Source organism: Peromyscus eremicus, chromosome 1, assembly GCF_949786415.1.
Source record: "Peromyscus eremicus chromosome 1, PerEre_H2_v1, whole genome shotgun sequence".
NCBI classification, from domain to species: Eukaryota; Metazoa; Chordata; class Mammalia; order Rodentia; family Cricetidae; genus Peromyscus; species Peromyscus eremicus.
In genome coordinates this window covers 123,849,745-123,872,850 of record NC_081416.1, presented here as the reverse complement: position 1 = coordinate 123,872,850, position 23,106 = coordinate 123,849,745, and the positions used below count along the sequence as shown (strand labels likewise).

Here is a 23,106-nt window from a genome sequence, read left to right as displayed (position 1 = left end):
ATCATGCTTATTCTCTGGCTGGTGTTCCTAGCAGCAGAGTATCCCGTCCCTGCTTTAGGAGTTTTACTTCTTTTGATCACTTAGGGAAGAGCTGCTTATTTTAGAGAATATGGGAGATCCAGGACTGGAGAGACAGCACCATTTTCCTAGTTCATTTTATGCATTAATATATTTGTGACCTATTTCTTTTGTAGCAATACCCTCCTTTCTTCAAATCCATGCTCATCTGAGGCTAGATCAATGACAGAGGAGGCAAGCCTACCACTGTATTCCAGAACACTGACCCTGGAGCTGGGTGGCCAGGACCTGGGTCCATCAGCTGTACAGCCTTGGGTAAGCTCTGGCCTCCGTACACTCATCTTCCAGTGGCTGTAACAAAAGCCCCTGCCTTGCCAGGCTGCTTTGGAGGTTTGAGTGATTAATGAGTATCAAAGGCCTATCATGGTCATTTGCATACAGTTAAATGCCTGATACGTTTTTATCATGATTGTCAAGACGGAGTACATCAGCATCCCTATCACCCACTGAGAGAAACACTGAGGCACATTTAGCTAAGCCCCGCCAGTCTATTCCTGTGTGTAAGGCTCATTTTTTAGAGTAATTAGAGGAGACTCGGATAGCTTTCCTAATGACTGGAATCCCGGGGACAAATGAGGAAAGTTTCTAAAGACTATTTCTTTTCTTTTTTAAACTTTTTTTTTACGTGCACATGCATTTGTGTATATGTGTGTGCATGTGTACAACCACACACCTGCCTCAGTGCACACACAGAGGTAGAGGACAGCCTTGGGTGTTCATGTCACCGTCCACCTTGTTGACCATAAGGTCTCTTAGTCTTCACTGTGTATTCCAGGAGAGGAGGGCCCCAGCTTCAGGGGGAGCTCCCTTCTCACCTTAGGACACTGGGATCTGGCTTTACATGGTTCTGGAGTCCTGAACTCGGGTCCCCACACCTGCAAGGCCAACACCTCACCCTCTGAGTCACTTCCCCAGTCCCTAAAGATGCATCTGAGGAACAGAATGTTGGATTGCAATAGCAGCTGAGATAACTAATCAAAGGGAAATGCACACAGCAGGCACTCCTGGCTGTTCTTGAGAAAGGGGTGGGGGAGGATCTAATGCCCAGCCCCAGGAGGGCATCAGAGGACAGAGGTCTCACGTGACAGCCTTGACTTCTTGGCAATATTTGGGACATCACAGGGTGGGGAAGGGCAGAGGTGAGAGCTCTGTGCTTGACCAAAACCCGGATCTTTTAGGGAAAGTGGAGGTTTTCTTCGGAGAGATATGGAGACTGCTCTCAGAAAGTGAAGGTTTCTCTTCTATGGCATCTTCTAGGCTGGTAGGTGTGGGTGAGGAAAGTGGTCCATCTCTCCTCTGGTTTGTGTAGTTGGAGGAGAGACGTGCCCTGAAGGCAGAGTCACTCTTACCCTGCCATTCTGGAGCCGCCACTTCCCCAGATTTCCATCTGATAAAGCTATGATCAGGGAACAACTCGGAGGAGCACGACCAAGGGTTGTGTTGAGAAAATAGAAACTCAGAGACGTGAGTTAGCAGCCCCAAGGACATCAGTGTCCACACGGTGGAGGTGGATTTGACCTTCGATTCTAGGAACTAGTTCTTCAAAGAGCTAACGTGATGGCATTGAAAGACAGCTGTACAATCAGTCAGACCCAACCCCTTTGGCTCACGCCTCCATTCCTACATGACCAATAATGATCTCAAGGCTACATCTGGGAATAAGATATCCACCTTGTAGAGCGGGGATCATTAGACACAGTGGCGGGTAAACACAACAGGACAGATGTGGCCTAGAACTGTATCAGGGCTGAAGAGGCTGAGGAGGATGTCCCACATGGCTGGCTCTCCCGAGTGTGTGTTTCTGTAGCTGGGCATCCTTCCAATTAACACAGCCTGGTCCCCTACTCTGATGGGATGAGGATATTCAGGCTGGCTGTGACTCTTCCCACTAGAGGGCAGCACCAGACTAGAAAAGCGTGCACTCCCAGCTTGTCAAACACCGACAGACAGGCTCTACTTCTAAGTCGTGGGTCAGAACATTGCTCTCCTCATCTCACACTTGCCTTTCTTGCCCTCGATTTATATAAACATAGTCCCGTGTCTTGAAAGTCTCTGGCTGAAAATTCTCCCCTCTTAGGGAGCCCTCTGCATTCAACGTGCATGAATAAAACATGATCCATAAGCAGCAGGAAGCCTACAAAACACACAATACATATTTATCCGTTGCTCACTGCCCACAGCCTGACAGCATTTTAACTGATGTGCTCGTGTCTGGGGGGTTGGGGGTGGCAACCATTTATGGAGCACTTAAGGCACGGCAGACAGTGTACAATTCACGTAATAGAATCGTTCCTGTTGTAAAGTTTATAAACAAAACACAACACTAATGTGGCTAAGGCCACATGGTCTGTGACAAAGGCAGAGCTGATGTGCCCCTTCCCGTGGCATCATACTGTCACCTCTTAGGTCAGACATATCACTAGTCTCAAACTTGGCTGCACAGAGGAACCACTAGGAAACTTAAATACCCTTAGGTCTGGCCCCTGATGCTGATGAAGGTGGACCGGGATATTTTGTGGGTACGACGCCCTTCCCCAGTTGTATTAATTACTTTTCTTGTCACTGTGACCAAATACCTGACACAGAAAAGATTTATCTTGGCTCATAGTTTGGGGACACAGTGTGTCATGGTGGGAAAGCACAGGGGTGGGAGTTGGTGGCTACTTGCTCACATCTGGATGGATAGAAAGAGAGAGCAATGGGAAGTTGGCGGGTATATAAAACTTAAAGCCTGTTCCCTGATGACCTACTTCCTCCAGGTAGGCTCCATCTACCAAAAGTTCCACAACCTCTCAGAACAAAGCCATCTGCTGGGGACTGAGTGTTCACACATGTGCCTGTGTGGGACATCTCACACGTACACACATGCAAATCTAACACTGGGTAATTTTATATGTAGTCAGGTGGGGACCTCTAGGCTGTTAGGTCTGTCTTTGTGGATCCTGACGGAGGTTTAGCTCCAAGGCATCAGAGAGTATCTAGAAGGTGCATGGAGATGTAAAAGGGCTTGGGCGCTATCTGATGCTCACCAAGGCAGAGAGGCAGCTAGCTGGTCTAGAGCATAGGAGCAGAACTATAATTTCACCTGCAGTCTGTCAATCAGATGTGCATGCTGCTAGAACTGTGTACACTCTGCCTGGCATGCCTGGTGTGGCCTCTAATGCTAGACGACATGGCCTCACTCAGCTCAGACCTCAACCCAGGTTTTCTCCATTGCAGGCAGAGCTGAAATTTCCACACATCATTTTAAGTCTGCTTGAAAGACCACCTCTCCTATGGAGCCTTCCTAGATTTCCTCATTTTCCTTCCCTTCTCTCTTGCCACACATTTGGTCTGAGATGTCCTCCGAGTTCTGCTCATGGTCTCTCTGGATACAAAACCAAAATTTCCTATTTGGGGCAGACCACACAATTAAGAGACGTGAGGAAGGCAGACACCCTGGGGTTTGTTGTTGTTTTAATTATCTTTCCCATGAGGGCAAGGAGCCCATTCATGTCTATCTGCTGATCTGTCAGCTGATCACCAGTGGGACCTGGGAGAGGTGGGAAGCCACATACTACGGAACGTGATGCACGTAAATGAATATCATCCTATGTGGTTCGGCCTCTACAGGATGAGTGGGGGGAATCTATAAGCTGTAGCTGCTGTCTACCTTGGTTTTTCAATCCAGCAAGAGAAACTTCTTCCCTTCCCTCCAGCTGTCATGACAGTGAGATCACACGCCTCTTGGCTGACTGGCCTCCAGGTACCTGGATGTAATGCAGGGACCAAGGAGCTTGAGTCAAAGGATGCTCCTTCCTGAAGGTGAGAACATGTCATGTCTCCTCGATCCTACAGCCCATGGGCTATCCCGGAACTGGGAATGATAAGGATGTACTGCCTGGTGATGCAGGAAGGTGCCATTGGTGGGGGAGGGGAGGGAACCATAAGCCCGACATAGGGAAAGCCCGTCCTCATAAACAAATAAAATGGGCATGAACCCTCACGTGTGACTTCAGTGGTGCAACACCAAAATCTCTCCTCATTAAATGCTTGCTGGGTGACAGTGCTTTGGATACTGTTTAATCCCCACAACCCTGAGACGTGTTGAAAGTGACACAGGGAAGTTAGACTACCATCCTTGACTGAACAGAAGCCCAAGTTTGGCAGGTCTTGACCAGACTCTTCTACTTACCATACCCAAGGGGGAAAAAGCAACAGAATGGTCTAGACCCACAGAAATTCTTCCAGTGAGTTCTAAAGGAACCGATCCTTTTGTAGGATTCTGAAAACGAGGCTTTGACCACAGTCCAACTATTGCTCAGAACCTGAGTGTCATGAGGGAGGCAGAGCTGGACTCAGATCACATGGGGTTCTACTGAGGACAGCCTTCTCCGTTACAGAGTGGAGGTCCCTGGCCCCATGTTCATCTATCCATCCGCCCCACAAGACGTGGACCATCTCTGTGGAAAGGGTGATAAAGAGCAGGTACCTCAAGTTGACACTAGAGGGAGCCAGAAACCCACACATGCCAAAGAATGTCCCCTCCCTGGTGTGGAACACTTTGCAGTTCAAGGCTGGAGGATCTCCTGCTCCTCTGAAGGTGGCTCACAGCCTAGAGGTCACCAAGGCTCAGGTGATTAGGGGATGTCTGCAGTCATCAATGACTGTCTTCATCAAAATGCCTAGGAAGGGAAGAGAGGCCTTCACCCCATCAGGCTCCGACCTTGCACTTGCCTAGATGGCAAACTTGCCAATAACTCAAACCCTCCTCTTTCAAAACCACCAAGGTTTTGATACTCCCTAACAAATGTCCGGAACCACGGAGTGCACCTATGTGTTCCGGGTAGACTAGCTTCTCAGCCGAGATCCCAGGCCTGGCTAGACAGTAGGAGGGGCCAACTGAGGCCTTCTGCTGAGTACACAGGGCAGGGTGAGGCTGCCCCAGCTCCATGCTGAGGCAGGAATCCCACCCTCAGAACTACACCCTGCATCCAGAAGCACTGACAGCCACACGGACTGTGAGGCAGCTGCAGAAACAGTTACCCCTCCCCCATCCCATATTCCCCCCCCCCCCCCCCCCCCCCCCCCCCGTGTCTGGGAGGCAAGGCTGGTGTCTCCAGGCCCCAGTTGGAAGAAGCAGACGGCAGAGGTGACAGCCAGGTGAGCCAGCTGTAGGGAGCAGCTGTGATCTGGAACCTCTGTGAGCCCACCTCCAGCAGTGCTGAGACGCCAAGCGTTTTGTTTGAAGAATTGTGGCAGAGAGTCAGGGTGTGTGTGTGAAATGCTAATTTCACCCTGATTTATCACCGAGAAGGACAAGGCTGTTTGCTGACATGACAGACTGGTGATTGTTGGAGCCTGGTGAAATCCGAGGATAGATTATTAAACCCTGGATTTATGTGTTCTGTGAGCAGGGAGCTGTGGGCTGTCAGGTGTCGACAGGGTTCAGCAGGAGAAAGTCGAGCCAGACCAACTTCATTTCCTCTGTGGTTTTCTGATGGGGTCGGAGGCTGATTACAGGGGGAAAGCCATAAACACATGGCGTGGAGAGGCAAGTACAGACTGGGTGAACTGCTGGTACTTAGGAGAGGAAAGATGTGTAGGACCAGAAGAAGAGCTAGCTGAAGCATGTTGAGCAAGCAAAGCAGGTGTGGGGGCCTGGTCCACCCAGAACGGGGTCTGTGATGTGCCCGGCAGCTTTCTCCTATCCGATTTTCTCTGTGCATGCAATGAAGCACATCTATCTAACAGGATTACTTGAAAGAAGCAGGGTTAATAAACTGAAGACAGAACATGGATCCAGGATGAATAAAACAGGCTAAATGCATGGACAAGAGAGGTGTAACGTACCCTCCATTCACATATAGGCACTTGAGGGCAGTATGATAAAATTGTACGGTGAACTAAATCTTCCAAGTGGGAAGAGTTTCAGTTGACAACAATCTCAGAATACAACCCCATCAGGGCAGCAGTTATCCCAAACCCTAATGTAATTTTGATATATTGGCAGAGTCAGTGGACAAGGAGTATGTCCCTTAATCTCACGTAGGTAGCCATATGACATTGAGGTAGGGCCATTGCCACACTGGCTTATCCCCTTGAAGGGTACCTGGCAGAGGGGAGGATCTAGAAGGCATACATGCACTGGGTAAAGGGATGGCTACAGAAGTTTAGCCTTCAGAAGAATGAGCAGGAGTCATATTGAAATGCCACCATGTGGGACAAAATCTCCTCCTCTGGGTTTCTCTGCACAAGCCAAAAGTAGATGCTCGATCTAGTTAGGACAAAGCAGATGACAAGACCCTTCAGAGGTGAGTAGGGTGTCCTGAGGCTACTGAATGCCTCACTACCAGGTGTATTCCCAGGGAGGCCATGTGCCCAGGGAACTGACTGGAAGGGCTCATTACTGGTAGTTGGTAGGAAGACAGGGTGGTTCTCAAGAATTTGAGATTTCCTTCTGGGCGGACTGGAAGCCATTTATTAGTTTCTCATCAGTCCAGACCCACAGGATGTACAATCTCCATCAACTTCTCCATAACAAGACATGTGAAGCATCTTCCCAAAAGTGCAGAAGTGATTACCCACAACACTGCATGAGTGCAGGATATAGGAATCCACAGAAAGCTATATCAACCCGCGGCCGCTACCCTGTCCACTGATTTCTCAAGAGACCCACACCGAACCAGTAGCAGGCGCTGGGTTTCACTGCAACTTGGTCTCCCAGGACATTTCTGGAAAACTCTTCTATGAAGACATTTTCTCTAGGAATGTGAGACATGGCACCTCGGCTCAGACTGGAGAATGACAGAAGAGTAGTTGCTGAGCAGAAACTCCCTAGAAAGCCAACAGGATAGACATCAGGACTAGACAGCTGGCAGGCCTTTGGACCACATCATGTCCACTGTGGCTGTAGGCAGGGGTCTCCAGGGCCCACCTGGGAACAGAACTGGAGTGAGCATCCCCACACAAGCCTCATTATGTTAGAAAAGCACTTCTGACTCTGCTCGGAGATGGAAAGGGAGGAGCTGGTTTTGCAAAAACAGTGTCTGGTTCTGCTACATGACTCATTCTGTGGACACGTCCCATCTGAAACTCTGGGCAGGCAACAATCTCAGCCTCTTAGTATTTTTAATCCTAAAAGGAAGAATGACTAGAAAGTTCTGGTGTTCCACAGGCTGCCTAGGATGAAATTCTTATAGTCTAGAGCAGTGGTTCTCAACCAGGGGCAATTTTGTCCCAGGGGACAGCCAGTTAAGGCTGGAGTGAGGAGCCTTGATTGGGACCGAGGACTGCTGATCTCATGTCAACCTCACACCAACACAGTGGCACAGACAATATTTTACTTCTTATAGACACAGATGTCATACTGTCCTGCCCAAGCCCCCTCTCACCTGCTCTAGCTCATTTCCTAGCCAAGGACTCAAAAGCCTCCTCATACCTCTCTGCTGAAACTTCAGTTTCATACAGGGCTCCTTGAAGCTGGGGTTCCCAAGCAGGAGGCGGGGAAGAGCTGAATGGACGGATATAACCCAAGGAGCTGATATAACTTGGGTGCCCCACACCTGTTTTTTGTTGTTGTTTGTTTTTTGTTTTTTGTATTTTAGGTAGATTTCTACATAAAGATCTTATGAGGGATGACGAGTTGGTATGTTCCCCCAAATATGGCAACATCCCACACCCAGTGATGCATATATATGCACATATATATGTACATACTTGGATATATACACCCATGAGAAAGAGACTCATTGCTAAATTTTGGAGGTCATCACCTCCACTGGCTTTTCTCTCGGGTATTCTATTTTACTTAAGTCCAGTGCAGAGGCACAAAAAAATCAGTGCTAAACAAGGTGGAGTCAACAATGATTTGGCTAAACCACCTTCTAAGACTATGATTCAAAATGCAGTGAGGGAAAAACAAACTAAGAGTAACGCCAAACCAACCACCCCTGTGTTGGATAGCTTCCACTATCAACCTGATAGGACCCAGAATCACCCAGAAATGTGCCTCTGGGCAAGTCTGTCTGGGAAGAAGGTTCTAGGTCGAGTTAACTGAACCAAGAAGACCCACCCGAACTGTGGGCAACACCGTCTCACTGACTGGAGTCCTGGACCAGACGAAAAGCAGAGAGTGAGCCGAGGATCGGCACTCACGTGACCAGCCTGTTGTTATGCCTTCTCTGCGGTGATGTCCGGCACCTTCTAACTGTGAGTCAGAAGAAACCCTTTTTTCCTTCAGTTGCTTTGGTTAGAGCATTTTGTCACAGTATCAAGACAAGTTACTAACAACGCCCCCCCTCACCCCAAATGAAGGGTGGCCATGCTATTGAGGATTGGTGGTTTCTCATTTCTCTCAAAAACACCGTCATTTTGCACTATCTAAAACCCCCTGAAGCTTACCAACTAACTGAAAAGCTGTAAGAATCCAAGGGGAAAACTCAGGACCACTTGCCCTGCTCCAGTGGCCAGCCAGCTTATCTGGGGCCTGTCATAAGTAAGAGCTGACTTGTGTCACTCACTAACTTACCCTGGCAGTTGAAAGAAGAATGGACCTCTGGCTAAGAACCTCCCCAGGTCCTAAGCAAGGGACTCAGTAGAACGGGCCAAAGCTCATCACCCCCAGGGCCCCAAACTACACGTGAGACACAGCCAGTGTTCTTCACATGCCAGGAATGACTATAAACATGGCTACAAGAGGCCTGTCAGCAGGAACTCTGCTTAACCAGGTAAATGGGAGGCAGCAGAGAAAGTCCAGCTTCTCATTCCAAGGTAAGGATTCTGAAGCCTGATGGGAAAAGTGGTCTGTGCTCAGAACTCAGAACTGAAACATTAGGGTCAAAAAAGAACCCTGCACCTGCCCAGGATTAGCCACTCTGTCACAGTGACCCTCACTGTCCCTCTAGAACCGTCCATCAGGACAAGCACTTGAGGCCACCAGTTATCCTGTGAAACCTCATACCAGGGGGCAGGTTTTCTAAGCAACTGAGATGCATGACATTTTGCTTTTACACTCTATCTCTGGTATGTGCTTTGTTAAAGGCTAAAAGGGGTGTGTAACCTCCTTTACTTCATCAGTTCCCAAATCCTCCACCCTGTCCTCTGAATCTCTTCCAACTGAGAGGACTCCGTGTTCCCTCCTCTGTAGCCTTGCAGACTGGGAGCTGCCCCAAGCTCAGGGCTGCCCCACCTACGTCCCACATTCCAGGGATGGGGGCATGGGTCGGGGGCAGCCAGCTTCCTGGGGAAGAGTACTGAGGCTGGCCTGTTTTTCTCTCTCCCACCCCTGTGAACACTCACTCCTCTAGGTCCTGCCCAGGCTGTCGCCCTGAAACACTGATTATAATGACCCCGCCTTAAGCTCATCTTTCACCCCAGTGTCCCCAGGCTTATTCCTTTCCATAGTTATTAACATGTTCCCAGAAAAGCGTTCAGAAGCGTTGAATGCTCGACCCCCAGATTTCTGTTTCTCTTTCTGTCTTATACCATGGTGTCTCTGCATTTCCCACAGCCCACGTATTTGAGTTATTGTCTTCCTTACGCATACATGCATCTATTTGATGGTGGCAAAGTTGATATAAAATTTACCACCTGAACTGTTCTACCTGTACGTGGATGGTACACTCACACTGTGTAACCTCTCTCTACAGCTCTTCTCTAAAGGATAATTTCATAGGATGCAAATTTCCACTCGAAAAGATCAGACTAGAATAGTGAAGGTCCGGAAACCCACCACTCGCCATAGGAATCAACTCATGCTCACCTTCCTACCACTCCTCACCTGCTCATCTTACCCTGTGCGATCTCAGTGCCCACCCCAGACATCATCGCAGCCAAAGCACTGCAGGATGCCACCTTGAAAAGATGGCATGAGCCGGGAGGTGGTGGCGCACGCCTTTAATCCCAGCACTCGGGAGGCAGAGCCAGGAGGATCTCTGTGAGTTCGAGGCCAGCCTGGTCTACAGAGCGAGATCCAGGAGAGGCACCAAACCTACACAGAGAAACCCTGTCTAGAAAACCAAAAAAAAAAAAAAAAAAGATGGCGTGAAATCCACAGTGACGCCCTCATACCCTGACATCTAATGCTAATTCTGGAAGGTTGCTTAACTTTCATGGCCTTAACTTATTGCATCCCCAAAACAGTGGTGTGAGGTACCACTGAATCCCACTTTGCAGACCAATAAGCCGCGGGAAGCTCTAACAGGGCCAGGTGATTTTGTAAGAAAGCCACTGGTGTGGTGACTCTGGTTTTATGAATCAGAGGCCCACGTGATCTTTCCACTCTGCCTTCACCTCTCGGAGGGGCGGGCGACTTGCTTGGAGCGGCGGGTTCTGAATGAGCCTCATGCCCACACAGTCTTCAGTCTTCACTGTACTCTGCCCTTCTCGAGTTCGAGTGGGAATCCTCCCGTTTGGCTTCTTGTGGCATTCTTTATTTTTCTTACTTTAACAGTATAAAGTTATAGCTGTAGTCACGCTAACGACGTTCTGCTTTATTTACCGTCTTTTGGGAGAGAGGCAGGAAAGGAACGACAGATTTCTCTTGCCTGGGTGGATTCTCAGGCACAGTTGCTCCGGGGAGGGCATTCCCCAGTGATTCACGGTGACTCATTCATAACTTCCCCAGCAGAGCTCAGCAGAGAAGGCAAATGCAAAGGAATTCTCATTGCTGAATGTAGCTTCCTCCCCAAGAGGGCAGGGCTCCTACCCCGGGGTCCCTGTGGCCTTGGAGCTTTTCGTCTGGGGGTAGATTTTGACTGGGAAGGGTGGGGCCTGAGAACTGAAGTCTTGTAGGATCACTAGACAGATCTGCATGCACGGGATAACACTGCCCTTGTATAACAAATTTGTGAGTGCAAATGACTTCTTCCTCAAAACTCCCTAGCAAGGTGAAGTCTGTAGTTCAGCACTGATGGGAGGGAGGACAGCAGGAGGTGACCTTTCACTGAGAAGCTCGGAGTCTCAGTCCTCTGTTCACAAGCTCCTATCACACTGCAATGAAAGTACCTGCAGGTACATCTGAGTTGGTCTATGTAGATGAGGGTCTCTGAGCCCTAGCCCTATAGTTACAAAAAGCTAAGTAATTCCTGAATGGGGGGGTGTGTCTTGGGCATCTCAGGTACATAGATGTACCCTCTTCCTCCAGTCATGATAACCAATTTGTTTAGATATTGCTGACTATCCCAGGGAGGGTAGAAATGTCCCTGATGGAAAACTGATTCAGAGCACAGACTAAGGTGCCGTGTGATCTATGTCTTAGTTCTCTGTGTTTCTATAACCCCCAGCATGACTGACCATGAGTAGAAATCTCAGAGTATGTGTGGGTTCCTCGGAACTGCCACGGGAAGCAGGTTAGGGATACAGTGTGTTACAGACGAGGCAGACGAGTCTCAGAAAGTTCCGGGTCTCCTCGGCTACACAGTTGGTAGGGACATGGCAAGTGAGTGCAGATACACCATTGCCAAACCCCAGGGAAGGGAAGAGAGAGAACAGGGAGCTTAAAAGAGGAGCTGGCTCTGGACCTTCCAGCTCTCTAGCTCTGCCAGCCAAAGAACAAGGCAGATGATGCCGCACAGACAGAACCTTCCAAGCGCCTGCAGCTGTTAATTATGGAGGGGCGTGTTCCGAGGCTTACTTCAGTCTGGGGCCTCTGTGCTGTCTGCAAACGGCCTGGAGCCTTGTGGTCCTACCGAGCATGAGGAGAGCAGGGTAAATTCTTACAAGCTTCCTCTAGTGCCTTAAACTGGAGAATCAGTGATAAATGGTATCGATTCGAAGCACATGTGCCATGTGAGGTGGCCAGAGGAGGCTCAGGGCCCCAGTGCAATCACTTTGCAAATGAGTTTAGTTCCAAGGTTGAAGTGCTGTCTTAATTAGGTTTGGATCTTTCCTTTTCTGAACAGGAAAGTAGAAGCTAGTAAATAATCTGATTCATATTTGAAGATGGGGTGGGGACTCACGTGGTTTGTGATATAGTACCCACTTTGCTGAGCAGAAAAGTTTAATTCTAACTCCATGTAGGCTTTTTTTTTTCTTTCAGTATCATGCTGCTGAAGAGGCTAGACAGCTTTCCACATCCATACCCTACAGCTCAAATATCCTCACACCATCTGAGCTTGCATGGCGGTGTTGTTAGACGGTAGCCAGGCGTAAAGGTAGGGGCAGAGAGTTGCCATGCCTGGAATGTTTCGGCTCTCCTGAAATTCCCACGTTGAAAGGTGACTCAGTTTATAGGGACAGAACCTTCACGAATGATATTAGTCACCTTATAAAAGGTGGGTACCCTCACCTTGTCTGCCAAGTTAGGATACAGCAAGATTGTTCATTGAAAGCCAAAAAGTAGCCTCTTGATAGATACTTTATCTACTAAGGCTTTGATCTGGGACATCCTGGCCCCCAGAACTGCAAAGTATTACGGTTTCTGTTGGGCACTGTATGGTTTCTGCAAGGAGCACAAAAACTCCATGCTGAGTATGGGATACCTCCCCAGGAGTTGTTCAGAGATGTCTTCCTGGAGACCTTCCAAACAGCACAGCCTCTTGCCACTGCTCTGGGTTGCCCACGAGAACTTGGTGGTGAGACCCTATTGCTGATGACACCAAACCCATTGGTCACGTCATATGGAGAACTCAAGTTGGTACTGACAGGGGGCTTCTTCCTAGCTGACTAGCTCTCATCACACCGGAAAATGCTGTGCAGGCTGTTGGGAAGGAAAGTCATCAACAGTCTTACCCAGCTGTAAGACACATGACCTGCAATATGACCACCGAGGCAAGGCATGCCCATGGGTACAGCGGTGGAACAGATATTATGGGAGAAACCAATTGCTTTCTGATTGGATTTGGGGTAACCAATTGCTTTCTGATTAGATTTGGGGTCTACTCCATAGGAGGAAACACATGCCTGCTATTGTAAACCTGGTACTGTACCAAGAACCCATGGTCCCAGGGGTGATCCTATTACTATTATTCTGCTAATTGACCACAGTATCGAACAGCTTCTACATTTCCATCTCTATACCCATAGATTAAGGCAGCTCTCAGCCTTCATCAGAGAAGTGTTCCTGTGCCCTGGGTGATGGCTAATGCAGAAACTCATAAATGGCCAAAGTGAAGAACACCTGCCAGTGTAGTGCTCATCCACAAATAGGACATCTATGTCACACCTGCCCTAAGGCTCAGGGACCATCTCAGAAGGGGTGGAAAGACTGTATGAGCCAGAGGTCCAGGAGGACCGGAGTGACCTTCTGGACATTACAGTGACCTTCTGTACATGACAGGACTGCTGTATTCATGAACTCACGGCAGCTGTGGTTGCCAGCACAAGACCCACACAGTATCAAAACAGTGAACATCCAGGCATGCAATGGGAAGGGGCTCATGAACCCCGACTCCTGACTGAGGAACTATGGAAAGTTGATGGCTTCTGGGGGAGAGAGAATCAATTTCCTTTAAGGTTGACCATGGGCCATTGGAGAGCTCCACATTCATGAGTACATGTGGGCAGCATAAATTAGAAGACATGGACTTGGGGGCATAGGGAAAAGGGGTAGATCTGGGAGGAGATGGGGAGAAGTGTGAAGGGGTTAATATGATCAAAATATAAAATTCTCAAAGAATTAACAAAAATATGATAAAAGAAAAATCAATTTCTGTTGTTAGGAAACTGTCCATTCTCTGGCATTTTATGGTGGCAGCCTGAATGGACAGGTAGCGTTCCTTCCTAGGCATGGCTAGTGGCTGCAAAGGAAAGCATGAGTGTATTCTGCATGATGCTTATGATTCTTGAAAGCCTGTCAAAAAAGGTATAGCACGGTCTACTTGCAGACAGGCAATTAATGAGTCTTATTTAATGATTCAACTGATGACACCTGACACTCCATTAAAGTCTTTATTTCATAATGCTTTCTTTGGCAAGTACGTGGGAAGATTCCCCCCCCCCCCCCCCGCCCCAGCAAGGAGACAGGAAAGCAGTGTTCATGGTTCTCATGTACCACCACAATGCCACGGCCTTGGTGTGGCTTGTTTGTGCTGTGGGAACACTGCAATGGCTCCCTTGGGGACACAAGAGAAACAGCCTGGGGCTCAGAGGCCATGTCCAGACTTTCGGGCTCAGGTAAGGATCTAGCAAGCTGGGTTTGGATGAGGATCAAGCACCCCGAGCTCTGTGACTCAGAGGAGAGGCAGAGAAAGGCAAGGACTGGCCTTGCTGGTGCTCACTTACTGCTGGAAGTCTGATGCTCTTGTTGGTGCTAGCTGAGGCTTTCTTATTTTAAACTCAGCAGCCATGGGCTTACCAGGCCCAACAAGACTACCACACAACTTTTTATCCACGTTAAAGGAAAAATAACAGGGGTGTTGTAAAAGCTTTAATATTGATTTGTGGCAATGGTTGCACAACTCCGTAAATTAAGCATATAAAACAAGCGAATTTTATGGCATATAAATTATGTCTCAGTAACACTGTTACAAAAAAGGAAGGGAGTAACAGGTTTTTTTTTAAAGAGCTATAAAGAGGCTTGAGCAAATGGAACCCCTTTAATTACTTTGGATGCAGGGGCTATAGGGGGAAGGCTAGCTGTGCATTTATGACATTATTTAGCCTTAACCAGCTCTCCTTTTATTACAGCAGAGGAGCTAGAATTGGAACAACATTTTGTTTCAATTCCTTTGAAAATTTTCAATTGTGTGTGTCTGTGTGTGTGTGTGTGTGTGTGTGTGTGTATGTATGTATGTGTGCACGTGCATGCACACACATGTATGCATGTGTAGACACTACAGTGTGTATGTGGAAGACAGGGACAAATTGTGACTAAGTTCTCTCCTATCAATGTTGGTCCTGGGGATCAACTCAGGCCATCAGGCTTGGTGGCAAGCACCTTTATCCTCTGAGCCACCTCATTGGTACCCCACTCCTCCTTAAACTTGGGTGAAGGCTAGCAGATGTGGCACATGGAGGGATGTTAATGACCAACGCAGAGTTTAGCACAAGTCTCTATTTTAGGGGCATCCATAGGAGGCTCTGTTAGAAGAGTGCTTGTCTCTATGTGGCCTCAAGGTCAGCCTGCTGAAGACATTAACTTGTCCCTAGTCACAAGCTAGCACAGAGTAAACATCCCTAAATGTCATTCACACCCTCTACAAAACAGGGCCAACTTTAGCATCTATTTCACAGGGTTATATAAGAAAGCCCACGGAGAAAGCAAAAACTCGGAGCAATGCTGGACTCTGGCCTTTTAAATATTAATTATTCTACTAAGAGGACTGGTTCAGGTGAAGGCCCACTGTGCACTAAGCTGCGATGATTCTAATCGATCCTTCTCCATCACCGTGATTCTTGTTTGGGATGGATTTTACTGTTCCCATTTCCTAGACAGAGAGAGAGAGGTTCCTAAGGGATTGGACAGTTTTCCAGGTCACCTAGCTAATGGGTTGCAGAACTGGGCCTTGTAGCCAGGTCCATCTGACTTTGGGGCACTTGCCACTCTACCGTCCTCTGTGCCATATGCCAAGTACTCTAGCTTTGTTTCCAAGGCATTGGCTGAAATGACTTCCACTGGAGAGCTATGCACGAGGGGGGGCAGTCTTTATCATAGGACACTATCTTGTCCCAGATCTTTGTTGAGGTCACTCTCAATTGCTATTGGTATATCCTAAAATGAATCACACACCAGCACATTAACCAGGTCCCAAATAGTTAAATTCCCTTTATCCTGGAGCTTGATACTGCATGCAAAATCTGAGCTAGCTGTGCAGGGCTATTTTTAGCTGCCCGTTTTGGCCATCCCTTTTGGGTGACCTCATGGCACAGGCCAAGCTGGTATCTGGTCTTTTCCCATCCCCAGCTCTCATACTCGGAAATGCACAGATTCCAAAGGACTGGTCCAGCACAGATCTGCAGCTTCTGACTCACTGGGAAGGAGTTCAGCAAGGAGGAGGCAGGAGGCACTGGTCCAGAAGGTATCCCCAGGAAGCCCCATTGTGGGAGAGGTTGGATGAGAGCCAGTATCTTTGGGGCACACGGATTTTCAGAGATTGCCTTGATGAGCCTTGGGCTGACTGACTATAGAGTAGGAGCCCCAAAGAGTGGCTTGGCACATCAGAGACTACCTCAGGATTTGATACTGGGTCACATCACCCTAAAACCCCCCTTGGCCATATCTGCTAATTCACTATTAGAGACTCTTCCCCTTGAGCCAGGTGGTCTACCCTCTGCCAAACTGTGCCTTTCCAAGCCTTCTCCCCTTCTCCCCTGTTGTTCACTAAATCGCCCTATCCAGGACTCAAGTGTGACCACATCACCCACCCCCTCAAAGCTTAGAGTCTCCAGGACCTTGCAAATGACACACTCCCTCAAATGTCACTGCCTCCGTAAAGATGCTCCTGCCCTTCCCACTGAGCTCTCAGAATTTTATTCCGTACAGACGAATAAATGCTCAACCCAAGTTTGCTGCTCTGAATTAACTTAAGGTGTCTGCCTTCAATTAAGATATGCAAATTCTCCTGGAAAAAGAAACATCCTTAGTCACTGGCCCTTCTGTGATGGCATGCTCCTGTGTTTTCCTGTGATAGTGGAGGGGACATCCAGGGCGAGATGTGGGGGGATGGAGAATGGTACAGGATGCTCTGGGAAGATCTGTCCTCCCCGAAGGGGGGACTCTCTGAGGAGAAATCTATGGTGGGCTCTCCCTCCAGTTAGGAGTCCTTCTAAATCTTGTTTTCCATAATAGCGTAATAAAAGTCCTTAATAAATCGTGCAAGACCCAACCAAAAGGTTGCCACTGTGTGACAGAAGTATGTCCTGTGGCTGAAACCTGAGGAGAGGTGCTCACAGTTTCATGGAAGAGAATGGCATGGGAACCTACCCTTCTGGAACAAACACTCCGGGCCCTGGGACTGTGGGAAGGGCAGATTGCCACCCAGGATGCATGCAAACAGTGTCCTCTACTCATCTACAGGTAAATAACACTTTTTACAGAGGACATATAGTTTACCTAAACCTCCCAAACGTGTAATTGGGGAAACTGGATCCAACACTTGGGTTACATGTCACACACCCCACACTGAGAACAGGAATCTGACCAGAACCTTTGGGTTGGGCTGTCATATACTGAGTAGCAGGGGGACTGGTCTCCTTCCCTATTCCTGAAAAAGCTGCATGTTAGAAATTCACCTTAGCCCCAGGATTATGCCAACATTCACAAAAGGACTGACCTGGGGACTGTGCTGAGCCTGGGCTTGGGCTAGACACAGCAGTGGCCAATAAGAGTGAGTGTCATCCTCCTGCTATGTCCTAAGGGGCTGCTACTTCTGTGAGCATGGCAATATGTGGGGTGTGCATGAGCATGCATGTGCGTATGTGTGCGCGCGCGTGTGTGTGTGTATGTGTGTGTGTGTGTGTGTGTGTGTGTGTGTGTGTGTGTGTGTACATGTCTACATTCAGTCCTCTGGCCATGAAGCAGCAGCAGCAGCAGCATAACAATTCCTGGGGATACCAGAAGGTTCCATATTCCCCAGCCCCTTCCTGGTGTCCTATGAAGAGTTAACCCTTACCTAGCAGTTGTTCATTGTTAAGGCCCCCACACCCCTTTTAAAACAATAAGCAAAAGTCCATGTGCCATAGGTTATGTCCATCCCACCATTACAGGTGAAGAACTATCAGTGAGGGGAAGCCCTTAGACAGAGTCACATAGACACTAGCAGGAGAAAGGGGTTTGAACCGGAGAGAAGCTTCCAGAACCGTCTCATTTAACCACGAGGGCATGCAGGAAGCAAGGACTGGCTTTGCTTTCCCACCTACAACACAAGGCCTGACGCCGTCAGTGCCTCCAGAATATTTATGAGTGAGCCATTGATGAGCTTCTGCAGGTGAACTCATGGTCCACGTTGCCTTTGGGATTTACCAAGGGTTATTTTCACCACCTCTTGCCCAGCATACCCCCAGGATGCATTCAGTTACCCTTCCCTCCTCCTCTGGAGAAAATGTTCTTCTCATGGCCAGGATGAACCAGAGCTCCTGTTCACACTGATGTCCTGGGAGCCCTAGCTGCCTTTGTATGGCTCCTCTGGGCACTCTCTCCTCTCCACCCCTGCTTGCTTCAAGTCAGAAACACTGCCCTTTCCCAGAAAGACTGACGCGGGAAAAGGCAAGCTTCTGGTCTCACGTGAACAAATCACAAGAAAAGGTCGGGCAGGCTGGGACCTCGCTGCTTTCCACGGTCTGTGGTAGCGTGGAAATCCAGCCTCCCTCCTCCATCTTGCAGTTGTGGAAGATAAATTGTAGCACCACACACACACAAAGTCCTCGGATGCTGTCAGGACTCAGGCAAGAACCAGAATCAGCAACTGCTGGGATAATTAGAGGTGTGAAACTCTGCAAGTCTAACTTCAATTTTACCAGTGGTCTTTCACTTACGGCACCACAGGTGGAACCAGAGTCCCCAAAGTAGTTTGCCTTTGCAGGATCTCCTGTCCCAGCTCAAAGCAGGCCATCTGATGACTGATGGGGGGCCCCTATTCTCAGAGTAACAGGTTGTCTCACTGTCTGGGGCCTGGGTTCCAGGAACTAAGGGTCTATTTGTTCACTTTATAAGATCAGAGAGGATATGGGGAAGGCTCCCCTCCATTACAATTAGTAGATTATAAAACCAGAACTCTATGGATCAGAGGAATGAGAACTAAATCTTATCTGTGGCCCAGGGAGATCATGACATTCTCAACTTTCCAGAAGGACTTTAATTGGTAATTACCCAAACCTGCTTCCAGGAACCTTAAACCTTCTAAGATTACCAACTTGCAAGAGGCTTTCTGATAAAGAAAAAAGATATATCACTGGGCCCTCCTTAAGGGTCAAAGCAGTGGCTTGTTAGCCACATGAATAGCACAAAGGCCCCCCAGGAAACACTGCTGATGCTGGAGACTTTAGAAATAATATCAAGCCATCTTAGAATGTAGACTGACATGATGATCTCTGGCCACTGTCAGCTCTCTTGAGAGGCACTATCCTACACTCTGCAATAAACTCTGTCTGTTTCTCCATAGCATGCTATGTGTGTCTTTGATTTCTTTTAACAGAGAACACAAGGCTGGAGTGCCAAGGGGAGTCTAGAGTGACCCCCTTATCACATAAGGACTTTCACACAGGCAGCCACTCAGCCAGAGTTCAAGTCTGCATGATGAGAAGGGACATCTCTTCCTTAGCCTCTTTCTTTGTAATTCCTGGACCAGAGCTCAGCAGGCCCACCCTTTATCCACAGTTACATCCATGTCTGTCCAAGCTCAAGCTGATATTTGCAGTCCTCTGATTGATTCTATTAGCGTTGAATAGTAATCATGAGTCACGCAACCTGCATATACTCCCTGTCCCAAGGACGAGAGCCCAGGAAGACTCATTCATTAGACATCTCTCACACGCCATTCCCAGGGCAAAGGTAGAGACGATGGGAAAGCTTTACTAGTTCACAGCATCCCACAAGTGTAAGGCCTGTCCTGAGGTTACCCCAGATACCAATATATCAGACACCAGTCTAGTCTACATAAGCCTAGATCCAAACACCCCAATATGAATGCATCAGAAGTGTTTCTTGGCATAAGCTCTAGGCTGGGTTAGAGCTACAGCTCATATTGTGCTGGGCTAATGAAGCCACGGGAGCTGCTGTACATGTGGGGGCTTGTGCATCTACACACCCCCACCTCTCCATCAGTTACGGGTTCGGTTTCTAGATGCAGGGAACCGGGCCACTCAGCTTACAATGGAATGGGGAGCCCTGGACTCCCTATGTGCCATCTGGTCAGGGACACAGAACTCATAGTGGGCATGGTTCCAGCCGCTGCTCACAAGCTGGATAATGAGGGAAGTGACAAGCTTCCCCAAGGCCAGGCACATGTCCTGTGAAGTCCAGGGAGAGGTGCTGGAGGAGGGGTGGAAGACAGGAGCCTCTTAGGACAGGCATACAGAGTTAGGGAAAAGGTCCAGTGCCAAGGCTGGAAGGCTTTGGAGAGTTATTGATCCCAGTCCCAGCTTTGGGACAGAGGGAAAGCTAAGCCAGCCAGCCAGTTGCAGGGCTCCCATCTGCTTCCTGGGAAGAGAGTGACAGCGCCACACAGTCAGGAGCTGGTCCAGAGCTGTCCTCTTCTGATGAGCTTGCTCCAGCATGGCTAGGGCTGGAAGAGGCCAGTCTCCTTAACCCTAAGCCTCGCCACGAATTCCTAACCTGCTGCCAAATGATGAGAGAACACTGACAGAGTGGACTGAAGAGCGTCAGTGTCCCCAAGGAGACCACGCACGTGCATAGGCATTAGCTTCAGTGTCTCTGACCTTATGTGTGAACGGGGGTCATTGAAGATGACTAAAGATCTCCTGTGAGATCACTTCAGTTTGAATAAATGCCCTTATAAGACAAAGGAGATCTGAGACACACAGTGGTAAAGCCTGGGGAGGCTAGGTATGAAATGAGGCATGTGTATAAGCCAAAACCCACCAAGGACATCAGAAACCACAAGAAGTTAATAGGGTAGCTTGGAATAGACTCTATCTCAGCCTTTGGAAGGAAGCAACCTGACCAATGTCTTGTTCTCTTGGCTTCTACTTTCCGAAAAGAATAAATTTTAGTCTCTTTAAGCCACTCAGTTTATTGTACAGACCCAGGAAATGTAAGCAAATCATGGTCGCAGCAGCCTGGCACCTCCTGATGGAGATGTTGTTCACAGAGCGTTAGAATAATGCCTCCACATAACCCACTGCCCTTGTCCATGAGCTGTCAGATGGAGTCAACCAATGGGATATAGTCATCCTGAGAGGAATCCAGCCTCCATGGTTATCTGAAATCTACCTTTCTCTCACATCAGGACAGGCCAAGATTGAATGGGGAGGGTTGATTTCAGCCTTCTGGGTGATTTTTAACTTCATAAAATAAAAAAAAAAAATCAATTCAATAAATCACATTTTTTATTTATTTATTTGTTCTGTGTGTGTGTGTGTGTGTGTGTGTGTGCGCATGCGTACACGTGTGCATGCCTGTGTACAACTTCGTGGAGTCACTTCTCTCCCCCCATCCTTTAAGTGGATTCTGGGGACTGAACTCAGGTCATGAAGCTTGCACCACAAGCCCCTTTGCTCACAGAGCCATCTCACTGGCCCAAAGCTTCTTATTGTTTCACTCACTTCCTGGATTAGAGCGTACAGAATCCTTAGTTCTAAATAGTAGAAAGATCATGTAATTTACAGTTTCACCGTGACCTGTTTTCTGATCTAAGGACTATCACCCCATCTCCCAGGGATGCAAAGATGTGACATGGATAGGACATGCCCTTGTGTAAACAGGAACCCAGCACAAAATTCGAAAGAGGTTGCACTTAATCAGCAGAGGTGACGAGGCTCATGTCCAAGCCTAAGTCTGACTCCATCCCAGCTTGTGATAAGGGCACATCCCTTCTCTGTCCCCTTGCTTACAAAGCCAGGGCTAATGCTATGTATCAAAGTTATAATCAAAAGGGGAGACAACATGTCTATCAGGCTTCAAGATACTATGCATCTTGAAGCCTGATAGACACGGACAACAGGCATAGTTATCAATCACTGTCAGAACAGGAGCCAAATGTAAGTTCCCCTGTCCTGTCATCATATGGTAGGGACAGGGAAGCAGAGGCCCCTGTAGCTTTTGCGGAAGACTGGCTTGTTCTAGGAGCATCTATGGGAATGCATGTAAAGGAGTAGCACACCCTCTCCCACTGTCTGAATATCACTCGTGTGCTTTCTTCCCTGGTGTCTGAAGACTTAAAAAGCCACAGAGGCTCAAGAGTAGGCCTCAACTGGACTGTCTCTGCACCTCAAACGGGGCCCCCGAGGAGCTCCATCTCTCTGGGGGAGTGCTCGCACTCAGGGTTTGTTTCATCACTTCTAGGAAGGCAGGTGTACCCAACCAGAAAACCTCCATATACTTATTGGACCTTCCATGCACGATATTTTCTCCGAGGACTACATGGATGTTTGGTGCCAACCAACTTTTTAATTCTAACCACTACCATCACAAAATGGCGGGTAGCCATAACGCAATAAGAAAAACACCTCTTTACAGAGCTTGTCTCTCCTGGAACTCATGTGCTCAGTGAAAGGATACATCGTGAGGCTCCAGTGCACAAGGGGTGTGGGGCCCACCATTCTCTGTGTCGCTGGCCTCAGCCAGAACCTTCTTATCTGCAGTCCTGGTAATGGCCCTAGCAGGCTGAGATTTCAGTTGGGTGTGCTGACGGATGAGAAAGGCAATGTTAGGTAAAGGCTGCCTTCTGGAAGGGGATGGGCAGGGAGACCCAAGATGCCAGGGAATGCATGTTCTATCTGGAAGGAGAAGATAGTCTGATACTTTGTCTGTCTTTGTCTGTCTGTGTTTATAGAAAACAAACCAGGTGATACAATCAAAAGCACCCTACCAGCCAAACACTTCCCGACACAAGCCTGAGACAGGAGGACAGAGCAGGTTACAACAAGAAAGGCGATTATACCACATGAGAATCAACATAGAAGGGAAGTTCCTCCTTTGTAGGAAAATAATTGAGACTCTTGCTTTAAAGGGGCATTTCAAAGAAAAAGGACCTCAGATCTTTGTGGCTGGGAGAAATGTTCTATGTGGTGATACAGTTGTTTTCAAACGAAACTGAAATGGAGATGTTACTTAGAGAAGTGAGCAGGGAAGAGACGTATTCCCTGTAACTCACTTCATCTTCTGAACAGCTATATAGGATGAGCATAAAAATAGCCTTGCTTTAACACAGAGTGAATACAGAGCCTCGCTCCAGTTCTAGAGACTAAGAAATTACCCCCAAAAGAAAATTGATGGCTATGTGTCAAAGGGATGTAGGAGTGTACTGAAAGAGCCCTAAGGTCCAAAGCTGGGATAATTTAAGCAACAGGATATTATAGTACAAATTAAATACCCATAAATCCACACTGCCATAAATCAATAATTGACTAAATACACAGAAGCAGTGTAGACAGGTTTCCGATGTGGGGGAATTCTGAGTAATTAATGTAGACTGGCCTTGGTCGAGGATA

General features: G+C 48.2%; 1 protein-coding gene across 2 annotated transcripts in view; it reads right to left on the bottom strand.

Annotated features, from left to right (window-relative positions):
• Positions 1–23,106, bottom strand: part of Slco3a1 (solute carrier organic anion transporter family member 3A1) — a 289,311-nt gene that overhangs the window by 86,910 nt on the left and 179,295 nt on the right. The gene's annotated exons all lie outside the window — the stretch shown is intronic.